The sequence below is a fragment of the Mustela nivalis genome (genome assembly GCF_964662115.1).
Source record: "Mustela nivalis genome assembly, chromosome: 3".
Taxonomy (NCBI): Eukaryota; Metazoa; Chordata; class Mammalia; order Carnivora; family Mustelidae; genus Mustela; species Mustela nivalis.
The window spans coordinates 108338939-108362637 of NC_139022.1; the positions used below are offsets into that span (position 1 = coordinate 108338939).

Here is a 23699-nt window from a genome sequence, read left to right on the forward strand (position 1 = left end):
AAGTGGTAGATCAGAAAGGAACAGAGACCATATACAGTAACAGTCACCTTACAGGCAATACAATGGCACTAAATTCATATCTCTCAATAGTTACCCTGAATGTTAATGGGCTAAATGCCCCTGTCAAAAGACACAGATATCAGAATGGATAAAAAAACAAAACCCATCTATCTGTTGCCTTCAAGAAACTCATTTTAAGCCCGAAGACACCTCCAGATTTAAAGTGAGGGGGTGGAAAAGAATTTACCATGCTAATGGACACCAGAAGAAAGCAGGAGTGGCAATCCTTATATCAGATCAATTAGATTTTAAGCCTAAGACTATAATAAGAGATGAGGAAGGAAACTATATCATACTCAAAGGGTCTGTCCAACAAGAAGATCTAACAATTTTAAATATCTATGCCCCCAACGTGGGAGCAGCCAACTATATAAACCAATTAATAACAAAATCAAAGAAACACATCAACAATAATACAATAATAGTAGGGGACTTCAACACTCCCCTCACTGAAATGGACAGATCATCCAAGCAAAAGATCAGCAAGGAAATAAAGGCCTTAAATGACACACTGGACCAGATGGACATCACAGATATATTCAGAACATTTCATCCCAAAGCAACAGAATACACATTCTTCTCTAGTGCACATGGAACATTCTCCAGAATAGATCACATCCTCGGTCCTAAATAAGGACTCAATCGGTATCAAAAGATTGGGATCATTCCCTGCATATTTTCAGACCACAATGCTCTAAAGCTAGAACTCAACCACAAAAGGAAGTTTGGAAAAAACCCAAATACATGGAGACTACACAGCATCCTTCTAAAGAATGAATGGGTCAACCGGGAAATTAAAGAAGAATTGAAAAAAATCATGGAAACAAATGATAATGAAAATACAACGGTTCAAAATCTGTGGGACACAACAAAGGCAGTCCTGAGAGGAAAATATATAGCAGTATAAGCCTTTCTCAAGAAACAAGAAAGGTCTCAGATACACAACCTAACCCTACACCTAAAGGAGCTGGAGAAAGAACAAGAAAGAAACCCTAAGCCCAGCAGGAGAAGAGAAATCATAAAGATCAGAGCAGAAATCAATGAAATAGAAACCAAAAAAACAATAGAACAAATCAACGAAACTAGGAGCTGGTTCTTTGAAAGAATTAATAAAATTGATAAACCCCTGGCCCGACTTATCAAAAAGAAAAGAGAAAGGACCCAAATAAATAAAATCATGAATGAAAGAGGAGAGATTACAACTAACACCAAAGAAATACAAACTATTATAAGAACATACGATGAGCAACTCTACGCCAATAAATTTGACAATCTGGAAGAAATGGATGCATTCCTAGAAACATATAAACTGCCACAACTGAACCAGGAAGAAATAGAAAGCCTGAAGAGACCCATAACCAGTAAGGAGATTGAAACAGTCATTAAAAATCTCCAAACAAACAAAAGCCCAGGGCCAGATGGCTTCCCGGGGGAATTCTACCAAACATTTAAAGAAGAACCAATTCCTATTCTCCTGAAACTGTTCCAAAAAATAGAAATGGAAGGTAAACTTCCAAACTCATTTTATGAGGCCAGCATCACCTTGATCCCAAAACCAGACAAGGATCCCATCAAAAAAGAGAGCTATAGACCAATATCCTTGATGAATACAGATGCGAAAATACTCACCAAAATACTAGCCAATAGGATTCAACAGTACATTGAAAGGATTATTCACCACGACCAAGTGGGATTTATTCCAGGGCTGCAAGGTTGGTTCAACATCCGCAAATCAGTCAATGTGATACAACACATCAATAAAAGAAAGAACAAGAACCATATGATACTCTGAATAGATGCTGAAAAAGCATTTGACAAAGTACAGCATCCCTTCCTGATCAAAACTCTTCAAAGTGTAGGGATAGAGGGTACATACCTCAATATCATCAAAGCCATCTATGAAAAACCCACCGCAAATATCATTCTCAATGGAGAAAAACTGAAAGCTTTTCCGCTAAGGTCAGGAACACGGCAGGGATGTCCATTATCACCACTGCTATTCAACATAGTACTAGAGGTCCTAGCCTCAGCAATCAGACAACAAAAGGAAATCAAAGGCATCCAAATCGGCAAAGAAGAAGTCAAATTATCACTCTTCGCAGATGATATGATACTCTATGTGGAAAACCCAAAAGACTCCACTCCAAAACTGCTAGAACTTATACAGGAATTCAGTAAAGTGTCAGGATATAAAAATCAATGCACAGAAATCAGTTGCATTTCTCTACACCAACAACAAGACAGAAGAAAGAGAAATTAAGGAGTCCATCCCATTTACAATTGCACCCCAAACCATAAGATACCTAGGAATAAACCTAACCAAAGAGGCACAGAATCTATACTCAGAAAACTATAAAGGACTCATGAAAGAAATTGAGGAAGACACAAAGAAATGGAAAAATGTTCCATGCTCCTGGATTGGAAGAATAAATATTGTGAAAATGTCTATGCTACCTAAAGCAATCTACACATTTAATGCAATTCCTATCCAAGTACCATCCATCTTTTTCAAAGAAATGGAACAAATAATTCTAAAATTTATATGGAACCAGAAAAGACCTCGAATAGCCAAAGGGATATTGAAAAAGAAAGCCAACGTTGGTGGCATCACCATTCCGGACTTCAAGCTCTATTACAAAGCTGTAATCATCAAGACAGCATGGTACTGGCACAAAAACAGACACATAGATCAATGGAACAGAATAGAGAGCCCAGAAATAGACCCTCAACTCTATGGTCAACTCATCTTCGACAAAGCAGGAAAAAATGTCCAATGGAAAAAAGACAGCCTCTTCAATAAATGGTGCTGGGAAAATTGGACAGCCACATGCAGAAAAAATGAAATTGGACCATTTCCTTACACCACACACGAAAATAGACTCAAAATGGATGAAGGACCTCAATGTGCAAAAGGAATCCATCAAAATCCTTGAGGAGAACACAGGCAGCAACCTCTTCGACCTCAGCCGCAGCAACATCTTCCTAGGAACATCGCCAAAGGCAAGGGAAGCAAGGGCAAAAATGAACTATTGGGATTTCATCAAGATCAAAAGCTTTTGCACAGCAAAGGAAACAGTTAACAAAATCAAAAGACAACTGACAGAATGGGAGAAGATATTTGCAAACGACATATCAGATAAAGGACTAGTGTCCAGAATCTATAAAGAACTTAACAAACTCAACACCCAAAGAACAAATAATCCAATCAGAAATGGGCAGAGGACATGAACAGACTTTCTGCAAAGAAGACATCCAGATGGCCAACAGATACGTGAAAAAGTGCTCCATATCACTTGGCATCAGGGAAATACAAATCAAAACCACAATGAGGTATCACCTCACACCAGTCAGAATGGCTAAAATCAACAAGTCAGGAAATGACAGATGCTGGCGAGGATGCGGAGAAAGGGGAACCCTCCTACACTGTTGGTGGGAATGCAAGCTGGTGCAGCCACTCTGGAAAGCAGCATGGAGGTTCCTCAGAATGTTGAAAATAGAACTGCCCTATGACCCAGCAATTGCACTACTGGGTATTTACCCTAAAGATACAAACGTAGTGATCCAAAGGGGCACGTGCACCTGAATGTTTATAGCAGCAATGTCCACAATAGCCAAACTATGGAAAGAACTTAGATGTCCATCAACAGATGAATGGATCAAGAAGATGTGGTATATATACACAATGGAATACTATGCAGCCATCAAAAGAAATGAAATCTTGCCATTTGCGACAACCTGGATGGAACTATGAGACTGAGCGCTGCCTACTGCGCTAAGGAGGCACCTTGGATGGAACTAGAGCGTATCATGCTTAGCGAAATAAGTCAAGCGGAGAAAGACAACTATCATATGATCTCCCTGATATGAGGAAGTGGTGATGCAACATGGGAGCTTAAGTGGGTAGGAGAAGAACAAATGAAACAAGATGGGATTGGGAGGGAGACAAACCATAAGTGACTCTTAATCTCACAAAACAAACTGAGAGTTGCTGGGGGGAGGGAGGTTGGGAGAATGGGGTGGGATTATGGACATTGCGGAGGGTATGTGCTTTGGTGAGTGCTGTGAAGTGTGTAAACCTGGCGATTCACAGACCTGTACCCCTGGGGATAAAAATATATGTTTATAAAAAATTAAAAATTAAAAAAAAATAAAGAAAAGGAGAATATTGCTCATTCTGAGAATAAAAACAGAGACATCATTACAGGTCCTAGAGACACCAAAATGATAATAAGAGAATTTTATAAATAACTATTGGTCAATAAGTTTTCCAATTAAACAGAAGTGGAGTTTCTTGAAAGATGCTTGAAAAAGCTGCTTGAAAGTTTCTTGAAAAATGCCAGAACTGACTCCAAAAAAGAAATTTAAAAATCTGAAAAGCTCTGTATTGTTTTATTTTCTAAATTAACATAATGTAAAGCTGACTATTTTGATATACAGTTCCTTTTATCCTTTAAAAATACTGAATTCATATTTTAAAATATTCCCAAAGTCTCGGGACTGGATGGCTTTTAAAGTAAGTTAAAACCAACACATAAGGAAAAGAATACCAACTCTATACTAGTCTCTCAGAAACTAGAAAAAGAGGGAACAGTTTCCAACTAATACTGTAAAGCCAGCATTGCCCTCACACAAAAAACAAAGTCAATACAAGAAAACCACAAACTACAAAACACTGTTGAAAGAAATTAAGAGCTAAGTAAATTGAAAGTTATCCAACATTTATGAGTCAGAAGACTTAATATTGCTAAAATGGCAATACTCCCTAAATTAATCTACAGACTGAACACATCCCTATATAAATTCCAGCTGCCTTTTTGTAGGAATTGACAAGGTAATCTTAAAATCCATATAAAAATTAAGAAACTGAAAACAGACCAAACAATCTTGAACAATAACAACAAAGGTTGAAGATTCCCACTTCCCAGTTTTAAAACTACAAAGCTACAGTAATCAAGAAACTGTGGTACTGGCAAAAAGAGAGACATATACACAAATGTAGTAGAACTGAGATTCCATAAAAACAAAACCCATCTATCTACGACCAAAGGGTTTTCTTAAATTTATTTGAGAGAGAGAGAGAGAGAAAGCAAGCACATGTGGGAGGGTAAGGGAGGGCAAGAGGGAGATGTAGAGAGAGACTCTCAAGCAGACTCTTCACTGAGCACAGTGCCCTATGCATTGCTCCATCTCACAACCATGAGAGCATGACCTGAGCTGAAATCAAGAGTTGGACGCTCAACAGACTGAGCCACCCAAAGGTTTCTGGCCAACTGACTTTTGACAAGAGGTGTCAAGACAGGTCAATGGAAGGAAGAGTAGTCTTTTCAACAAATGGTGCTGGTAAAACAGGATATCTACAGGCACAAGAATGACTACGGACTTTTATTTTACACGCTATTTAAAAATTAACTTCAGGTGGATCAAACACCTAACTGTACGAGCAAAAACTATAAAGTCCTTAGAAGAAAACTTTGGATAAGGCAACGGTTTCTTAGATATGACTAACAGAAACAAAATTTAAAAAGTAAACTAGGCATCACCAAAATTAAGAACACTATTCTTCAGTGGACATCAAAAAGAAAGTGAGGGTCCCTGGGTGGCTCAGTTGTTAAGTGTCTGCCTTTGGCTCAGGTCATGATCCCAGGGTCCTGGGATCGAGCCCCGCATCAGGCTCCCTAATCAATGGGAAACCTGCTCTTCCTCTCCCTCTGCCCCTGCTTGTGTGCCTTCTCTTGCTCAGTCTCTCTCTGTCAAACAAATAAATACAATCTTTGAAAAAAAAAATGAGAAAGTGAAAAGACAACCCACAGAATGTGAGGAAATTTTTGCAAGAAACATATCTGATAAGGGACTTGTATTTAGAATCTACAGAGAGCTATTATACCACAATAATGAAAAGATAACCTAATTTTTCAAAAAATGAACAAAAGCTGAGCAGACAGTTCTCCACAGAAGATATTCAAACAGTGATAAGTATGTAAAAAGATCCTCAACACTATTATCCATTGGAGAAATGCAAATCAAAATCACAATGAGGAGGCACTACCCAGGCGCCTGACTCTTGGTTTGGGCTCAGGTTGTCACCTCAGGGTCATGAGATTGAGCACCACATCAGGCTCTGCCCTCAGTGGGGAGTCTTCTTAAGATTCTCCTCACCTTCTGCCCCTCCCTCCACCTCTCTAAAATAAATAAATAAATCTTTTTAAAAAACACACACACAAGAAGGCAGCACTACATGCCCACAAAGATGGATATAATCAAGAAGATAGTCTAATAAGTATTGGTGAAGATGTGAAAAAACTGGAACCCTCACACATTGCTGATGGGAATTTAAAATAGTGGGAAACTATGGGAAGGCATTTGGTATTACTTCTTCAAAACTTAAACATAGACTTACCCAGGTGACCCAGAAATTTCACACTCTAGCATATGTTCAGGAGCCCTGAAAATATACGTCTCCATCAAAACTTGCTCATGTGTTCACAGCAATATTCCTAACAGCTGAACAGTGTCGACAAGTGACCAAGAATAAACAAAATGTGAGCTATCCATACCATGGAATGTTAGTCAGCCATGAAAAGGAATGAAGTAGTGATACAACGTGAACGAATCTTAAAAATGGCATGCGAAATGAAAGAGCCAGACACAAAAGGCCACAGACTGTATGATTTCACTTATATGAAATGTCCAGAATAGGCAAATCCACAGAGATAGAACTTGATGACTGTGGCCCAGGGCTTGGATAAAAGCTGAAGAAGAGTTCAGGATTTCTTTTTGGGGTGATAAAAATGTTACGGGATTACACATAGTGATGTTTACACACCTTGTGAATATACTAAAGCCCACTGAATTGTACAGTAATTTTAAAATACTGAATTTGGGGTGCCTGGGTGGCTCAGTGGTTTAAGCCTCTGCCTTCAGCTCAGGTCGTGATCTCAGGGTCCTGGGATCGAGCCCTGTATAGGGCTCTCTGTTCGGCATGGAGCCTGCTTCCTTCTCTCTCTATGCCTGCCTCTCTGCCTACTTGTGATCTCTGTCTGTGAAATAAATAAATAAAATCTTTAAAATAAAATAAAATACTGAATTTTATGGAACGTAAATTATATTTTAATAGGAAAAAGAAAAGCACAGCCTAGTACCTCCCACAAACAGAGGCAAAACCTGATGGAATATTAGTCAACTGAACCCAACAATATATACTTAGGATAATATATTAGGACCATGTGGGGCTTAATTGAAAAGCCATATAATTCACCATATTAACAGAAGAAAGGGTAAGAACCATCTAATGATCTCAACTGGTGCAAAAATGCATTTAACAATATTCAGAGCCTGGTCACGAAGCAGATTCTTAGTAAACCAGGAATGCGAGGGACAATAAACATTTATTATCTCATAGTTCCTGGGCTCAAGAATCTGGGTATGGCTTTATTGAGAGCCTGGGGCTCAAGAGCAGCTCTCCTAAGAATTCCATCCAACTGTGGCTGGGGCTGCCAACTGCTCTAAAGATGCCACTAGAAGAGGAGACACTTTCAAGGTCATTCATGTGGCTGTTGACAGGATTCAGCTCCTCACGGGCTATTGGAAAGGGGACCTCAGTTCCTGATTAACTGTTGGCTGGAGGACACCCACAGTCCTTTCCCATGTGGGCCTTTCTACTGGGCAGCTCATGGCATGGCATGTGGCTTCCCCTAGGGCAAAGGAGCAAGAGAGAGTGAACTCCAAGATGAAAGACAGTATTTGTATGACCTAAACTTGAAAGTGACATCTCAACACTTCTGCATGATCCTCTAATCTTGCTTCTAATGAGAAGCATGCCAATAAGGCCAGCTCATACTCAAGAAAGGAGAGTGCACAGGGAAGTGAAAAAAATTAGGTAGGGATCTTTGGAGACCATCATGGAGACCGCCTATGACATGGTACCTACAGAAAAAAAGTGACAGCTAATAGCATTAATATTATATTTAATGGTGAAATGTTGAAAGTTTTCTACCCTAAGACAGAGAACAAGTAGAGGACAGATACTATCACTAGTTCCATTCAGTACCATACTAGAGATCTTTTCAGTACAGAAGGCTAAGTAAACAAGTAAATAAATAAGTAGGCCATGAAGATCAGTCAGAAAGAGATATTCACTCTCTTCTGATGACATGATTATTTATGTGGCAAATTTTAAGGAATACAAACACCCCTAAATCACACCATTAGAACTAATGGGGGAGTTTTGCAAGGTCACAGAACAAAAGTCAAATTGCAACAATGAATTGCATTGCATATACTGGTTCCCAACAAAGAAAAGTGGCATTTAAAACACAACATCATTTACAGTTGGATCATAAAACACAAAATACTTAGAAATAAATTTAATATAAGATATAGAAGACCAATAATACATTTTTTTAAAAAGCTATATATGATCTCTATACCAAAGACTATAAGATAGAAGAGATATTAAAGAAGGCTTAAATAAAAAGTAAGTTTGACAAAGAAAGACAAACACCCTATGATCTCACTTTTATGTAGAAGCTAGAAAACAAAGAAAAATCTGAGCTTATGGATATAGAGAACAGAATGGTGGTTGCCTGAGGGTGGGGAGTGGGGAGGGTGAAATGGGTCAAGGTAGCCAGAAGGTAGAAATTTCCACTTAGAAGATGACGAAGTCCTGGGGATATCATGTACAGCATGGTAACTAGAATTCAGAGTATTCTATCGCATTTTTGGAAGTAGCTAAGAGAGCAGACCTTGAAATTTCCCATCATGAGAAAAAACTACAATTATGTATGGCAATAAATTAATATAACTGGATTTGTTATGATTTTAGAGTATATACAAATGTCAGAGCATTATGTTGAAATTGATATAATGGTATGTCAATTAGACCTCTATAAAAACAATTTTTAAATTAAGATAGCATAGCAAAAACATAAAGATCATCAAATATATCAAGGGAATAGAATGGATAACCTAGAAAGACTCCCACATATATGATTTTTGACATAACACCCAAAGCAGTTCAAATGAAAAAGGAAAGTCATTTTTCAGAGCAGCACCAGATGATGATGATGATGATGATGATGATGATGATGAAGATGATGCTAGAACAACTGGATAATTATAGGAGGGAAATGAACCTTGACTCCTACATCATCCCGTATTTCCAAACATTCATTTGAAATAGGTAACATGGTCAAGCTTTATATTCCCCCATATCAACATCTAATTATCACAGATCCCCTGCCTCTCCAATGCTGGGTGTTGTTAGTCTTTTTCATTTTTACCTATTCTAGTGTCTAGTGGGGAAGAGAAAAAAAAGACTCCATATATGTTGCTTGTAGCAGTACTAAATGGCAAACAACTTGAAAAATTTTTTACCTTTTCTTAAACTGTTAAAGAGATTTATTTATAACCAGTAGCTCCATTCTTCCTCACCCAAAAGAATAAAATGTATGTCCACAAAAATCTCTCATACCAGAGTGTAACAGCTTCATTTATGAAGGCTTCATACTTTAACAACCCAACAGCTCCCTCAACAAGAAAATTAATAAATAAACGGTGGTATTTTTATACAATGGCAATGCTATTCGACAATTTAAAAAGCGAACTACTAACGCACACAGCAGCTTGGGTAAATCGTAAAACATTACTCTGAGTGAAAGAAACCAGACACAAATGAGTATACACTGTGTGATTTCATTTATATGAAACTCAAGAACATGCAACACTAATCTATGGTTGTAGTAATAAGAATAGTTGCCTATCAGAGGGAGGAATGACCCCAAGGGGACATAACGGAACTTTCTGGGGTGATGAAAATATTCAATGTTTTGACTCCGGTGTTGATTATGCAAGAGTATACATTTGTCAAAGTTTCATCAGTTTACACGTTTGAGTTACGTGCATTTCACTGTAGGTAAATTCTACCTTGAATTAAAAAAAAAAAAAAAAAAAAAAAAAAAAAGAACATTCTGGCTGCCGTGTGGTGAATGGACAGTTAAGAGAGCAGGAAGGAGGGGCACCTGGGTGGCTCAGTGGGTTAAAGCCTCTGCCTTCGGCTCAGGTCATGATCCCAGGGTCCTGGGATCGAGCCCCGCATCGGGCTGTCTGCTCCGCGGAGAGCCTGCTTCCTCCTCTCTCTCTCTCTCTGCCTGCCTCTCTGCCTACTTGTGATCTCTGTCTGTCAAATAAATAAATAAAATCTTTAAAAAAGAGAGAGAGAGAGAGCAGGAAGGAAAGCAGCGAGGGCAGCAGGCAGGCTCTAGCGGGATCCTGGAAACAGACATCAGTGATGTGGGTGGACACACGGCTGCAGCACAGACAGAGACAGATCCAGGATAACAGTCACCTCGAGCGTGACCTCTCTCATGGTAGCAGCCTTCATCTGTCTCCTCTCAATCTCACACAATGCACCTTGGGCTCCGGGACATCGATGCCACATCATTATTGATATTCACTCCATGCCACGAACCCAACCATTTCCCAGATTTTCATGGGTTAGAATCCAGCCCCCTTTGGAAACCAGCCTCCCTTTCACGTGCTAGTTATGCAAACTTGGGCAAGTTAAGTAACCTTTTGAGTCTCAGTACCCTTATTCTGTAAATGGTGTACAACCATGTCTATCTGGAAGGCTTATTATGGGTATCAATTTTAGATGAAATACATGTTTATCCTCAGGTTTAAACTGGATAATAAAGGCAAAGCACTCACTCCATTACCTGGCCCCAGTAGGTAGTGAAGAAATGATAGAATCTCTCCTTCTTTCCTAGACTTTCTAACTAGATGTGAGCTCTCCAAGGCACATCTCTTACTCTTATCTACGCAAAGTCATAGTAGATCACTAGAACAAGAGAGTGCTGCAAGGTATGTGCTTTCTTCCTGGCCCAAGGCACCGGGGAATAAGATGCTTTCTGGAGTGGGTTCTGGGTGCAGATCTGCTCACCTGGGCAACACTGACAAACCCCACAAGATTTTAGAAGGCATTGGTTTGCCCTATTTAGAACACAACAAAAGTCAAAACTTCAAAAGAAACTCAGATCTTTGGGAGCTTAGCTGTGGCTGGGAAATTTTGGGGTGGGGAAATGTTCTAAATGAAAACTAATGAAAAAGTCTCACTTAAGAAAAAGTTAATAAAGAATGTTGACTTCACTAGTGTTTTATGAAGAAATATTGTGATGTATTAAAAGCAAACAAAACAAAACAACATCTCAAAACAAAACCAAAAAACCAACCACATATGGGTTAGCTTCCTTTGAAAATAGATCTAGTTTTTAAATGTAAGGAAATGATGCTCGGGAAGATGTGGAGGCTTTGTTCAACTCAAAACACAAATTGTTTTCTGGGTTTGTTAAGAAGATTTGTGTATTTGGGATGAGCTCAGAAAGCATATCATATGTTCTGGTCAAGTGATGTCAGACTATCAGTCCTCAAAAATCAATCAATGCATCAAAATCAAACACATTTGGATGTTCCATGGAGACATTTTGTGGAAACACTAGATTTGAGGGAGAAATGGAATGGGAATCTAAGCTAACTCATCAGCTGGGCTTCCACTGGCTTTCAAGGGAAAGAGACATATGGCGTCCTGTTAAAGACAGAGAATTGAACAAACACATACTTACCTCTACTCTGTCCAGAAACACCACTAAGTGACAACAGAACAATACTTTTATGGTATAACAAAGAAAACAGAACAAAGAAAACAGGAGAGAACATTTTGGAAGCTAGGTAAGTGGTAACCAATTTAAGAGATTTGAAAAATATAGTCGTAAGTCAACAGTGATGAAAACCAAAAGTCAAACACTCAGGAATTGGCAGTAACATTACCTCTGGAAATGGGGATGAGTGTACATTTTTTTAAAAGGAGGATTGGTTTATAATCTATTTGAGAAATGCCCAAGCCTTCAGCTGTCCATCTTCATTCAAGGTAACCTGGTGACAACCTCATCACCTCTCTGGCAGAAGACTTAAAAGAAAAGGATCCATCAGGAATGGATGAAACAGTCTGGAGATCACCAAGTATAGCTAAAGGCTACAGTGTCAGAACAAAAACAGAAATATTAAATGAAATTCTACAAAATGCTGTGAAGTGAATTCTATCCCTTCAAATTTTCACATGTTGAAGCTCCAACCCCCAATGTTACTGTATTTGGAGACAGGGCCTTTAAGGAGATAATGAAGGCTAATGAGGTCATTAGGTGGGGACCCTAATCCAATAGGACTGGTGTCCAAAAGAGAGGTAGAGAAAACACCACAGACCATTCGCTTTCTCCATATACATGGAAGGAAGACTGTGTGTGGACATAGGAAGAAGGTGGTCTTCTGAAAGCCAAAAAGAGAAGCCTCACCATAAACCAACCCTGCTGCTACCTTGATCTTGGACCTCCAACTTCCACAACTGTGAGCAAATTAATTTCTGCTGCTTAAACCACCCAGTTTGTGATGATAGCCTGAGCAGACTAATGATACATATATAGCCTTCTTCCCCTCCCAAGATCCCGGAATGCTGGCAATTAGGGAACTATCCTCCAGGCAGGAGACTGAAGACAATTTCTCTAAGCAATCAGGTTAGTCCAGGAGAAAAGTCCAAAAGACACCAACACTAAGAATTCCCTATGAAAATAGCACAACTAGATTTATGCAACATGAAATTCATAGCTTATAGTTTAAACAATCCCACCTAAGCATCTAGAGCTTTCAAATCAGAATTTCAGTCACTGCTATTTGTAAATGTAAGCAGACAATCAAGGATCACCAGGAATGTGTAAGAATTATCTAGTATGAAATAGAGACCAAAACACACAGGAAAGGAGGAGAAAACCTGCATGTAACTATAATATCCTCAGAGAAGATATTACATCTGTGAAGCAAGATGCTTTCTGAAGTACAGATCCTTTACCTCTTTTGTTAGGTTTATTTCCAGGTATCTTATGGTTCTTGGTGCTATAATAAATGGAATCAATTCTCTAATTTCCCTTTCTGTATTTTCATTGTTAGTGTATAAGAAAGCCACTGATTTCTGCACATTGACTTTGTATCCTGCCACGTTGCTGAATTGCTGTATGAGTTCTAGTAGTTCGGGAGTGGAGTCTTTTGGGTTTTCCATATAAAGAATCATGTCATCTGCGAATAGAGAGAGTTTGACTATGTATTTCCCCTTTAGGACCACCTTTGCTGCATCCCATAGGTTTGGACCGAAGGGTCTTCACTCTCATTGGTTTCCATGAATTGTTTCAGTTCTTCTTTGATCTCCTGGTTGATCCAAGCATTCTTTTTTTTTAATTTTAATTACCAATTTGGATACCTTTTATTTCTCTTTGTTGTCTGATTGCTGTTGCTAGGACTTCTAATAATATGTTGAACAAGAGTGGTGAAAGTGGGCATCCTTGTTGTTCCTGATCTCAATGAGAAGGTTGCAAGTTTTTTCCCATTGAGGATGATATTTGCTGTGGGTCTTTCATAGATAGATTTGATGAGGTTCAGGAATGTTCCCTCCATCCCTATACTTTGAAGCATTTTAATCAGGAACGGATGCTGGATTTTGTCAAATGCTTTTTCTGCATCAATTGAGAGGACCATGTGGTTCTTCTCTCTTCTCATATTAATTTGTTGTATCACATTGATTGATTTGCAAATGTTGAACCATCCTTGTAGCCCAGGGATGAATCCCACCTGATCATGGTGGATAATCTTTTTAATGTGCTATTGGATCCTGTTGGCTAGGATCTTGTTGAGAATCTTAGCATCCATATTCATCAGTGATATTGGTCTGAAATTCTCCTTTTTGGTAGGGTCTTTGCCTGGTTTGGGGATCAAGGTAATGCTGGCTTCATAGAAAGAGTCTAGAAGTTTTCCTTCTGCTTCAATTTTTTGAAACAGCTTCAGGAGAATAGGTGTTATTTCTTCTTTGAAAGTTTGGTAGAATTCCCCAGGGAATCTGTCAGGTCCTGGGCTCTTGTTTTTGGGGAGGTTTTTGATCACTGCTTCAATCTCGTTATTAGATATAGGTCTATTCAGGTTGTCGATTTCTTCCTGGTTCAATTTTGGGAGTTTATAGTTTTCCAGGAATGCATCCATTTCATCTAGGTTGCTAAGCTTATTGGCATATAACTGTTGATAATAACTTCTGATGATTGTTTCTATTTCCCTGGTGTTAGTTGTGATCTCTCCCTTTTTATTCATAATTATATGAATTTGGGCTTTCTCTCTTTTCTTTTGGATTAGTGTGGCCAATGGTTTATCGATCTTATCGATTCTTTCAAAAAAACCAGCTTCTAGTTTCATTGATACATTCTACTGTATCTCTGGTTTCTACCTCATTGATCTCAGCTTTAATCGTGATGATTTCCCTTCTTATGTGTGGAGTTGGTTTCATTTGTTGTTGATTCTCCAGTTCTTTAAGGTGTCGATTTTTCTATTTTTTTGAGGGAGGCTTGGATGGCTATGTATTTCCCCTTTAGGACCACCTTTGCTGCATCCCATAGGTTTGGACCGAAGGGTCTTCACTCTCATTGGTTTCCATGAATTGTTTCAGTTCTTCTTTGATCTCCTGGTTGATCCAAGCATTCTTTTTTTTTAATTTTTTTTTATAAACATATATTTTTATCCCCAGGGGTACATGTCTGTGAATGACCAGGTTTACACTCTTCACAGCACTCACCAAAGCACATACCCTCCCCAATGTCCATAATCCCACCCCCTTCTCCCAAACCCCCTCCCCCCAGCAACCCTCACTTTGTTTCCTGAGATTAAGAGTCACTTATAGTTTGTCTCCCTCCCAATCCCATCTTGTTTCATTGATTCTTCTCCTACCCACTTAAGCCCCCATGTTGCATCACCACTTCCTCATATCAGGGAGATCATATGATACTTGTCTTTCTCCGCTTGACTTATTTCGCTAAGCATGATACGCTCTAGTTCCATCCATGTTGTCGCAAATGGCAAGATTTCATTTCTTTTGATGGCTGCATAGTATTCCATTGTGTATATATACCACATCTTCTTGATCCATTCATCTGTTGATGGACATCTAGGTTCTTTCCATAGTTTGGCTATTGTGGACATTGCTGCTATAAACATTCGGGTGCACGTGCCCCTTTGGATCACTACCCTATTTACTTTAGGGTAAATACCCAATAGTGCAATTGCTGGGTCATAGGGCAGTTCTATTTTCAACATTTTGAGGAACCTCCATGCTGTTTTCCAGAGTGGCTGCACCAGCTTGCATTCCCACCAACAGTGTAGGAGGGTTCCCTTTTCTCCACATCCTCGCCAGCATCTGTCATTTCCTGACTTGTTGATTTTAGCCATTCTGACTGGTGTGAGGTGATACCTCATTGTGGTTTTGATTTGTATTTCCCTGATGCCGAGTGATATGGAGCACTTTTTCATGTGTCTGTTGGCCATCTGGATGTCTTCTTTGCAGAAATGTCTGTTCATGTCCTCTGCCCATTTCTTGATTGGATTATTTGTTCTTTGGGTGTTGAGTTTGCTAAGTTCTTTATAGATTTTAGACACTAGTCCTTTATCTGATATGTCGTTTGCAAATATCTTCTCCCATTCTGTCAGTTGTCTTTTGATTTTGTTAACTGTTTCCTTTGCTGTGCAAAAGCTTTTGATCTTGATGAAATCCCAATAGTTCATTTTTGCCCTTGCTTCCCTTGCCTTTGGCGATGTTCCTAGGAAGATGTTGCTGCGGCTGAGGTCAAAGAGGTTGCTGCCTGTGTTCTCCTCAAGGATTTTGATGGATTCCTTTCGCACATTGAGGTCCTTCATCCATTTTGAGTCTATTTTCGTGTGTGGTGTAAGGAAATGGTCCAATTTCATTTTTCTGCATGTGGCTGCCCAATTTTCCCAGCACCATTTATTGAAGAGGCTGTCTTTTTTCCATTGGACATTCTTTCCTGCTTTGTCGAAGATTAGTTGACCGTAGAGTTGAGGGTCTATTTCTGGGCTCTCTATTCTGTTCCATTGATCTATGTGTCTGTTTTTGTGCCAGTACCATGCTGTCTTGATGATTACAGCTTTGTAATAGAGCTTGAAGTCCGGAATGGTGATGCCACCAACGTTGGCTTTCTTTTTCAATATCCCTTTGGCTATTCGAGGTCTTTTCTGGTTCCATATAAATTTTAGAATTATTTGTTCCATTTCTTTGAAAAAGATGGATGGTACTTGGATAGGAATTGCATTAAATGTGTAGATTGCTTTAGGTAGCATAGACATTTTCACAATATTTATTCTTCCAATCCAGGAGCATGGAACATTTTTCCATTTCTTTGTGTCTTCCTCAATTTCTTTCATGAGTCCTTTATAGTTTTCTGAGTATAGATTCTGTGCCTCTTTGGTTAGGTTTATTCCTAGGTATCTTATGGTTTGGGGTGCAATTGTAAATGGGATGGACTCCTTAATTTCTCTTTCTTCTGTCTTGTTGTTGGTGTAGAGAAATGCAACTGATTTCTGTGCATTGATTTTTATATCCTGACACTTTACTGAATTCCTGTATAAGTTCTAGCAGTTTTGGAGTGGAGTCTTTTGGGTTTTCCACATAGAGTATCATATCATCTGCGAAGAGTGATAACTTGACTTCTTCTTTGCCGATTTGGATGCCTTTAATTTCCTTTTGTTGTCTGATTGCTGAGGCTAGGACCTCTAGTACTATGTTGAATAGCAGTGGTGATAATGGACATCCCTGCCGTGTTCCTGACCTTAGCGGAAAAGCTTTCAGTTTTTCTCCATTGAGAATGATATTTGCGGTGGGTTTTTCATAGATGGCTTTGATGATATTGAGGTATGTGCCCTCTATCCCTACACTTTGAAGAGTTTTGATCAGGAAGAGATGCTGTACTTTGTCAAATGCTTTTTGAGCATCTATTGAGAGTATCATATGGTTCTTGTTCTTTCTTTTATTGATGTGTTGTATCACATTGACTGATTTGCAGATGTTGAACCAACCTTGCAGCCCTGGAATAAATCCCACTTGCTCGTGGTGAATAATCCTTTCAATGTACTGTTGAATCCTATTGGCTAGTATTTTGGTGAGTATTTTCGCATCTGTATTCATCAAGGATATTGGTCTATAGCTCTCTTTTTTGATGGGATCCTTGTCTGGTTTTGGGATCAAGGTGATGCTGGCCTCATAAAATGAATTTGGAAGTTTACCTTCCATTTCTATTTTTTGGAACAGTTTCAGGAGAATAGGAATTAGTTCTTCTTTAAATGTTTGGTAGAATTCCCCCGGGAAGCCGTCTGGCCCTGGGCTTTTGTTTCTTTGGAGATTTTTAATGAGCTTCAGTTTCAAGAATATGAATATGAGAATATGCAGGGAATAATCTCAGTGTTTTGGTATCGGTTGATTCCTGATTTGTGACCCAGTATGTGGTCTATTCTGGAGAAGGTTCCATGTGCACTTGAGAAGAACGAGTATTCTGTTGTTTTAGGGTGGAATGCTCTGTATATATCTATGAGGTCCATCTGGTCCAATGTGTTATTCAATGCTCTTGTTTCTTTATTGATCTTCTGCTTCAATGATCTGTCTATTTCTGAGAGAGGCGTGTTAAGATCTCCTACAATTAGTGTATTCATATCAATATGACTCTTTATCTTGATTAACAGCATATGCTCCCAATATGCTCCCATATTGGGAGCATAGATATTTACAATTGTTAGATCATCTTAGTGCATAGTCCCTTTAAGGATTATGTAGTGTCCTTCTGTATCTCTGACTACAGTCTTTAGTTTAAAGTCTAATTTATCTGATATGAGAATCGGTACTTGAGGAACTACAGAACACTCATGAAAAAAGTTGAAGAAGACACAAAAAGATGGAAGACCATTCCATGCTTTTGGATCGGAAGAATAAACATTGTTAAAATGTCTATACTGCCTAGAGCAATATATACTTTAAATGCCATTCCAATCAAAATTCCACTGGTATTCTTCAAAGAGCTGGAGCAAATAATCCAAAAATTTGTGTGGAATCAGAAGAGACCCTGAATCGCTAAGGATATGTTGAATAACAAAAATAAAACTGGGGCAATCATGTTACCTGATTTCAAGCTTTATTACAAAGCTGTGATCACCAAGACAGCATGGTACTGGCATAAAAACAGACACATAGACCAGTGGAACAGAGTAGAGAGCCCATATATGGACCCTCAACTCTATGGTCAATTAATCTTTGATAAAACAGGAAAAAATATAGAGTAGAAAAAAGACAGTCTCTTCAATAAATGGTGCTGGGAAAACTGGACAGCTATAAGGAGAAGAATGAAACTCGACCATTCTCTTACACCATACACAAAGATAAACTCAAAATGGATAAAAGACCTCAATGTGGGACAGGAATCCATCAGAATCCTAGAGGAGAATATAGGCAGTCATCTCTTCGATATCAGCCACAGCAACTTCTTTCAAGATATGTCTCCAAAGGCAAAGGAAACACAAGCGAAAATAAACTTTTGGGACTTCATCAAAATCAAAAGCTTCTGCACAGCAAAGGAAACAGTCAACAAAACAAAGAGGCAACCCACGGAATGGGAGAAGATATTTGCAAATGACAGTACAGACAAAAGGTTGATATCCAGGATCTATAATGAACTCCTCAAACTCAACACACACGAAAGAGGCAAACATATCAAAAAATGGACACAAGATATGAACAGACACTTCTCCAATGAAGACATACAAATGGCTATCAGACACATGAAAAACTGTTCATCACTAGCCCTCAGGGAGATTCAAATTAAAACCACATTGAGATATCACCTTACACCAGTTAGAATGGCCAAAATTAACAAAACAGGAAACAACATGTGTTGGAGAGGATGTGGAGAAAGGGGAACCCTCTTCCACTGTTGGTGGGAATGCAAGTTGGTGCAGCCACTTTGGAGAACAGTGTGGAGATTCCTCAAGAAATTAAAAATAGAACTTCCCTATGACCCTACAATTGCACTCCTGGGTATTTACCCCAAAGATACATATGTAGTGAAAAGAAGGGCCATCTGTACCCCAACGTTTATAGCAGCAATGGCCACGGTCGCCAAACTATGGAAAGAACCAAGATGCCCTTCAACGGATGAATGGATAAGGAAGATGTGGTCCATATACACTATGGAGTATTATGCCTCCATCAGAAAGGATGAATACCCAACTTTTGTAGCAACATGGATGGGACTGGAAGAGATTATGCTGAGTGAAATAAGTCAAGCAGAGAGAGTCAACTATCTTATGGTTTCACTTATTTGTGGAGCATAACAAATATCATGGAGGACAAGGGGTCTTAGAGAGGAGAAGGGAGTTGGGGTAAATTGGAAGGGGAGGTGAATCATGAGAGACTATGGACTCTGAAAAACAACTGAGGGGTTTGAAGTGGTGGGAGGGTGGGAGGTTGGGGTACCAGGTGGTGGGTATTATAGAGGGCACAGATTGCGTGGAGCACTGGGTGTGGTGAAAAAATAATAAATACCGTTTTTCTGAAAATAAATAAATTTATTTAATTTTAAAAAGATGCTTTCTGAAAATGGAATATTCAGAAAACAACAAGAAAAGAGGTTTTAGAAAATTTTTTTAAAAGATGGCAGAAACAAAATGCATAAAAACCTCAAAGACAAGGTAAGGAAAGGCCAGAGAAGACAAAAAGATAGAAAAATAAGAAGACTGGGGAAACAGCTGAGGGGGTCTCATATCTAAACAACAGGAGTTCTAAGGAGGGGATGGGAAGGAAGAGCATAAAAGGGGGGGAATTACAAAAGAAATAAGGAAGGAAACAATTTTCATAAGTAATAGCCAGAATTGAAGGATAGGAGTTTCAAAAGACAGAAAGTTCACTCAGTGACCTACATAACAAGAATATATCCACACCAAGGAACTGCATCATGAAATTTCTAAACAACAGGAACAAAGAAAAATGCCTATACAGGGGAAAGGAGGGAGGGAGGGAGATAGGAAGGGTGACTGATTTTTTTATAAAATGGTCTTCTTAGCAACAGTGGAAGCTTGCAGACAGGAGTACAAGCCATAAACGTTCTGAGAGAAAATTATTTCCAACCTAGACTTTTATACCTAGCCAAACCATCAACTAAACATGAGGACAGAATAAAGGCATTTTCAGGGATTTAAGGTCACACAAAAATAACTGCTCAGGGCGCCTGGGTGGCTCAGTGGGTTAAAGCCTCTGCCTTCGGCTCAGGTCATGATCCCAGGGTCCTGGGATCGAGTCCCGCATCGGGCTCTCTGCTCAGCAGGGAGCCTGCTTCCTCCTCTCTCTCTCTGCCTGCCTCTCTGTCTACTTGTGATCTCTGTCAAATAAATAAATAAAATCTTAAAAAAAAAATAACTGCTCACTTCTTTGTAAATTAATGGGGGGGGGGAACATGCTCCACCAAAATGAGGATGTAACCCAAGAAAGAGGAGGATCCAGGGTCCAGGAAATAGAAGATCCCGCAGAAAAGAACGCCAAAGAGATTACCAAGGTCTGAGTGAAGAAACCCCAAATAAATACTATAGAGCAGATCTAGAAAGCACCCAACCTAGTTCAGAAGATTCCATGAAGGTTTTTCTCAAGAAGAAGAAATTAATAGAATAGGGATTGTGAAAACAAGTTTGAGACTAATTTTATTCAACTGGAGGATAATGTGGTGTTGAATAGTGACATAAAATAAAACAGCAGGAAGAGAAAAAAAAAATAAGATAATTAACTCCAGAGAGGAAATGTTGATCAGAGAAAAAAAGTACAAGTCATCACAGCTCAGCCAGAAATTATATCTTCAGGGTCAAAATAATCTAAGCCCTGAATACTGATATAATAAAATTATGCTCTATTTTGGAAAGACGGGAGATGAGACGTGGGTAGTGATGAAAAAGAGTTGAATCCTCATCTTCCACTGCAAGAAACCAAAGGACAATGTCAAAAATGAAAAACCTGAGGAACATAAATAAAGCACATTACTTACAGATACAGAGGTATCAGAAGAATCAGCTAAATTACTAAAAGTAATAGTAATAGTAGTAGGATGTGTGAATGTCTGTGTGTGTGTGCGTGCGCACATGCGCACTTGAGTTTGCAACAAGCCTTTTAGAACAATTTGAAACTCTAAAATACAGACAAATCTAACTTTTATTTTGCAATAAAATTTAAAACAAGAATGTATAAAATTCTCTAAATGGAAAAAATGGTGAGGAGGAAGGAATAGGAGAGAAAGAGGGAAAAGAAGATGGGGTATTCTGATTCATTAGGGGTCATTACAGATACCACAGGTTAGCTGTGCCTGCTGCTTCTTCCAAAAGCTCCGGCCTCTCTGACTCCTTCCTGGCAGGAGCCCCTTCCAGCTACCAAGGATCCGGGAACAGACAGAACAGAGATTGCACCCCAAATTCCTTAACACAAAGGCTGTCCCATGGCCTACACAGAAAATATGCAGATTTACTAACCCCCTGGAGGACTCATGGGGGGGGTCACACCTACTCAGGACCATCTGCCTGGTACTCTCATGGAGAACACCCGCTAACCAGCCCAAGGGTGAGGCTGGTTCCAGGGGTGCACTGAGAACCCCAGGCCTTGCCCTGTGGGACTGAGACAAGAAGGCCAGACTCTTTCAAGCTCTTGGGCAGGACAGGGGTCCCCAACCCACTGGCTAATGCTGACCCCACCCCTGAGCTTTTGCTTCACTCCAAACCAAAACAGGACCCTGGTATAGGCTTGAACTATTCACATGGGTGACCAGGCTGGAGAGCCAATTCTTGGACAGTTAGTAGGATTTCATAGGAAATATATTTTAACAGTCCAAACACACACACACACACATACACCCCTTAGAAATCTTTTAACTAGAAAGGTTTTAAATACAAATGAGTAGCTTCAATTGATTTTCTTCTTTAAAATTATAATATTCATGCAAATAATTAAAAATCTTGATAAAATGAAAAGGTAGGATAAACAGTCAGTTTCCCTCTCTTCTCAAGTTCCCAAGACATTTGTCTAAAGAAAATCAAAAATCAAATCACTGTGAGAAGTTTCTTATGCTTTCCTTGGGCTATACGTCTATACACAGAAGCATATATATATATATATATATATGGATATATATATATATATATATATATATATATATATCCAGCTTGTATTTATTTTATCCAAAGGAGAGTAGTCTGGACCTACTGCTTGGCACTTTCCTTGTTCTGTACTTACTTAATGTGTCTGGGGTGATATATGAAGATCTCCAAAATACGGCACAGACGCGCCATGCTCTAACAGCTGTGGGGGATTCCATTACACAGATGGACCCTAACCAGTCCTCTATCTGGACACGTTTACAGTTCTTTGTTTTTTTTCTCTATAAGAAACAAGGATGTAACAAATGTCCCCAAATGCACATCAATGCATTCACTTATTCATTTACCAGTAAGATAAATTCCTGTATGTGGGACTGCTAGATCGAAAGGAGGGTGCGTTTTTTATGCATTTGCTGAACTTCTGTCCGCAGGTCTTACCCTAGTTCCCACTCTCCACTCACCCCACGGGACTGGGCCTCTTCCCCACACGCTGCCAAAAAAAAGGCATCAGCAAATGTGTAAGCCTTCACAAGGCAAAAATTATATCTTATTTTGTTAGTGGACATTTAAAAAAATATAGTAAGTAAGGTGGGGCTTCTTTCCATTTGCTTTATGTATCTCCTTTCCCATGGACTGCCTGCTTAAGTCTTTGTCTTTCCATTGGGTTATCTGCCTTTTTTCTGATTGAAGGTTCAAGGTCACTTACAAAGGAAAGAAATCAGTTAACTCTGAACCACAACTATGCACCCGGTTTTTCTGACGGTACTTGATGTTAAATCCTATAATCAACCAGAAGGAGAGGAAGGTCCTTCCAGGGTGCCCTGTGAGCTCCTACAGGCAGGGAAAGAACAAGAACAGTGGTCCTAATGAGTGGGCACTCCACGAGTATGGCCAAGGTGTGCAACGCTGAGTGCTCTTCATACATCATCTCGTTTAGTCCTTCCTATGATCTTTTAAGGAAAGTTCACTAGTATCCCCATTTTACAGACAGAGAACAGGTGCAGAGAGGTCAAGTCCCTTGCCTAGTCTCTCAGAGCCAGGAAATGACGGACCCCACTGTATGACCTCAGAGACCCAGCCACTAACCACTCCGCCACACCATCTACTCTTCGATACCCAGGGCCTGGCAGAGAGTGAGGACTAGGAATCAGGTTGATAACTCTAGTCCATATGCATCTCGATGTTTCTGTGGAAATGCAAACCACCAGTCTAGCCTGTGTGCAGGAGCTCAATGTCCTATTCTTTCCATACTGGGTTCTCAGTGTCTAGGAAGGTCCCCGGCACAGAATAGGTGCTTAGGAAATGGTGGCCAAGTGACAGCGTGAAAGAACAAATGTCTTCTCCCTCGACTCTGAGCTCCTTGAGGGCAAAAACTGGCTGGCTTGTCCTCCAGGGGCCTGGCTCAGTGCCTTTTATGGGGAAGATGAAGACCAACTTGAAAAATGTGTATAAAGCGTCTCTACTATTCCAGATGGCGTTCCCGCTACAAGCTTCAACTCCTAGTCAGGTTAGAACAACACTACCAATCCCAGGAAGTATTCTCTGATAGCATTTGACATGTCATGTGGGAAGACCCAGGCAAGAAAGGAGAAGGCAAG

The 23699-nt window shown here is 39.5% G+C and overlaps 1 long non-coding RNA gene across 2 annotated transcripts in view; it reads right to left on the reverse strand.

The window, feature by feature from the left end:
- Positions 1 to 2735: 2735 nt before the first annotated feature.
- The window catches only part of LOC309862191, a 205509-nt gene continuing 184545 nt past the window's right edge, over positions 2736 to 23699 (reverse strand). For both annotated transcript variants that reach the window (XR_014310346.1, XR_014310347.1), the window contains exon 3: positions 2736 to 3042. This is a non-coding gene — a long non-coding RNA (uncharacterized lncRNA). The remainder of the gene's footprint in view (positions 3043 to 23699) is intronic.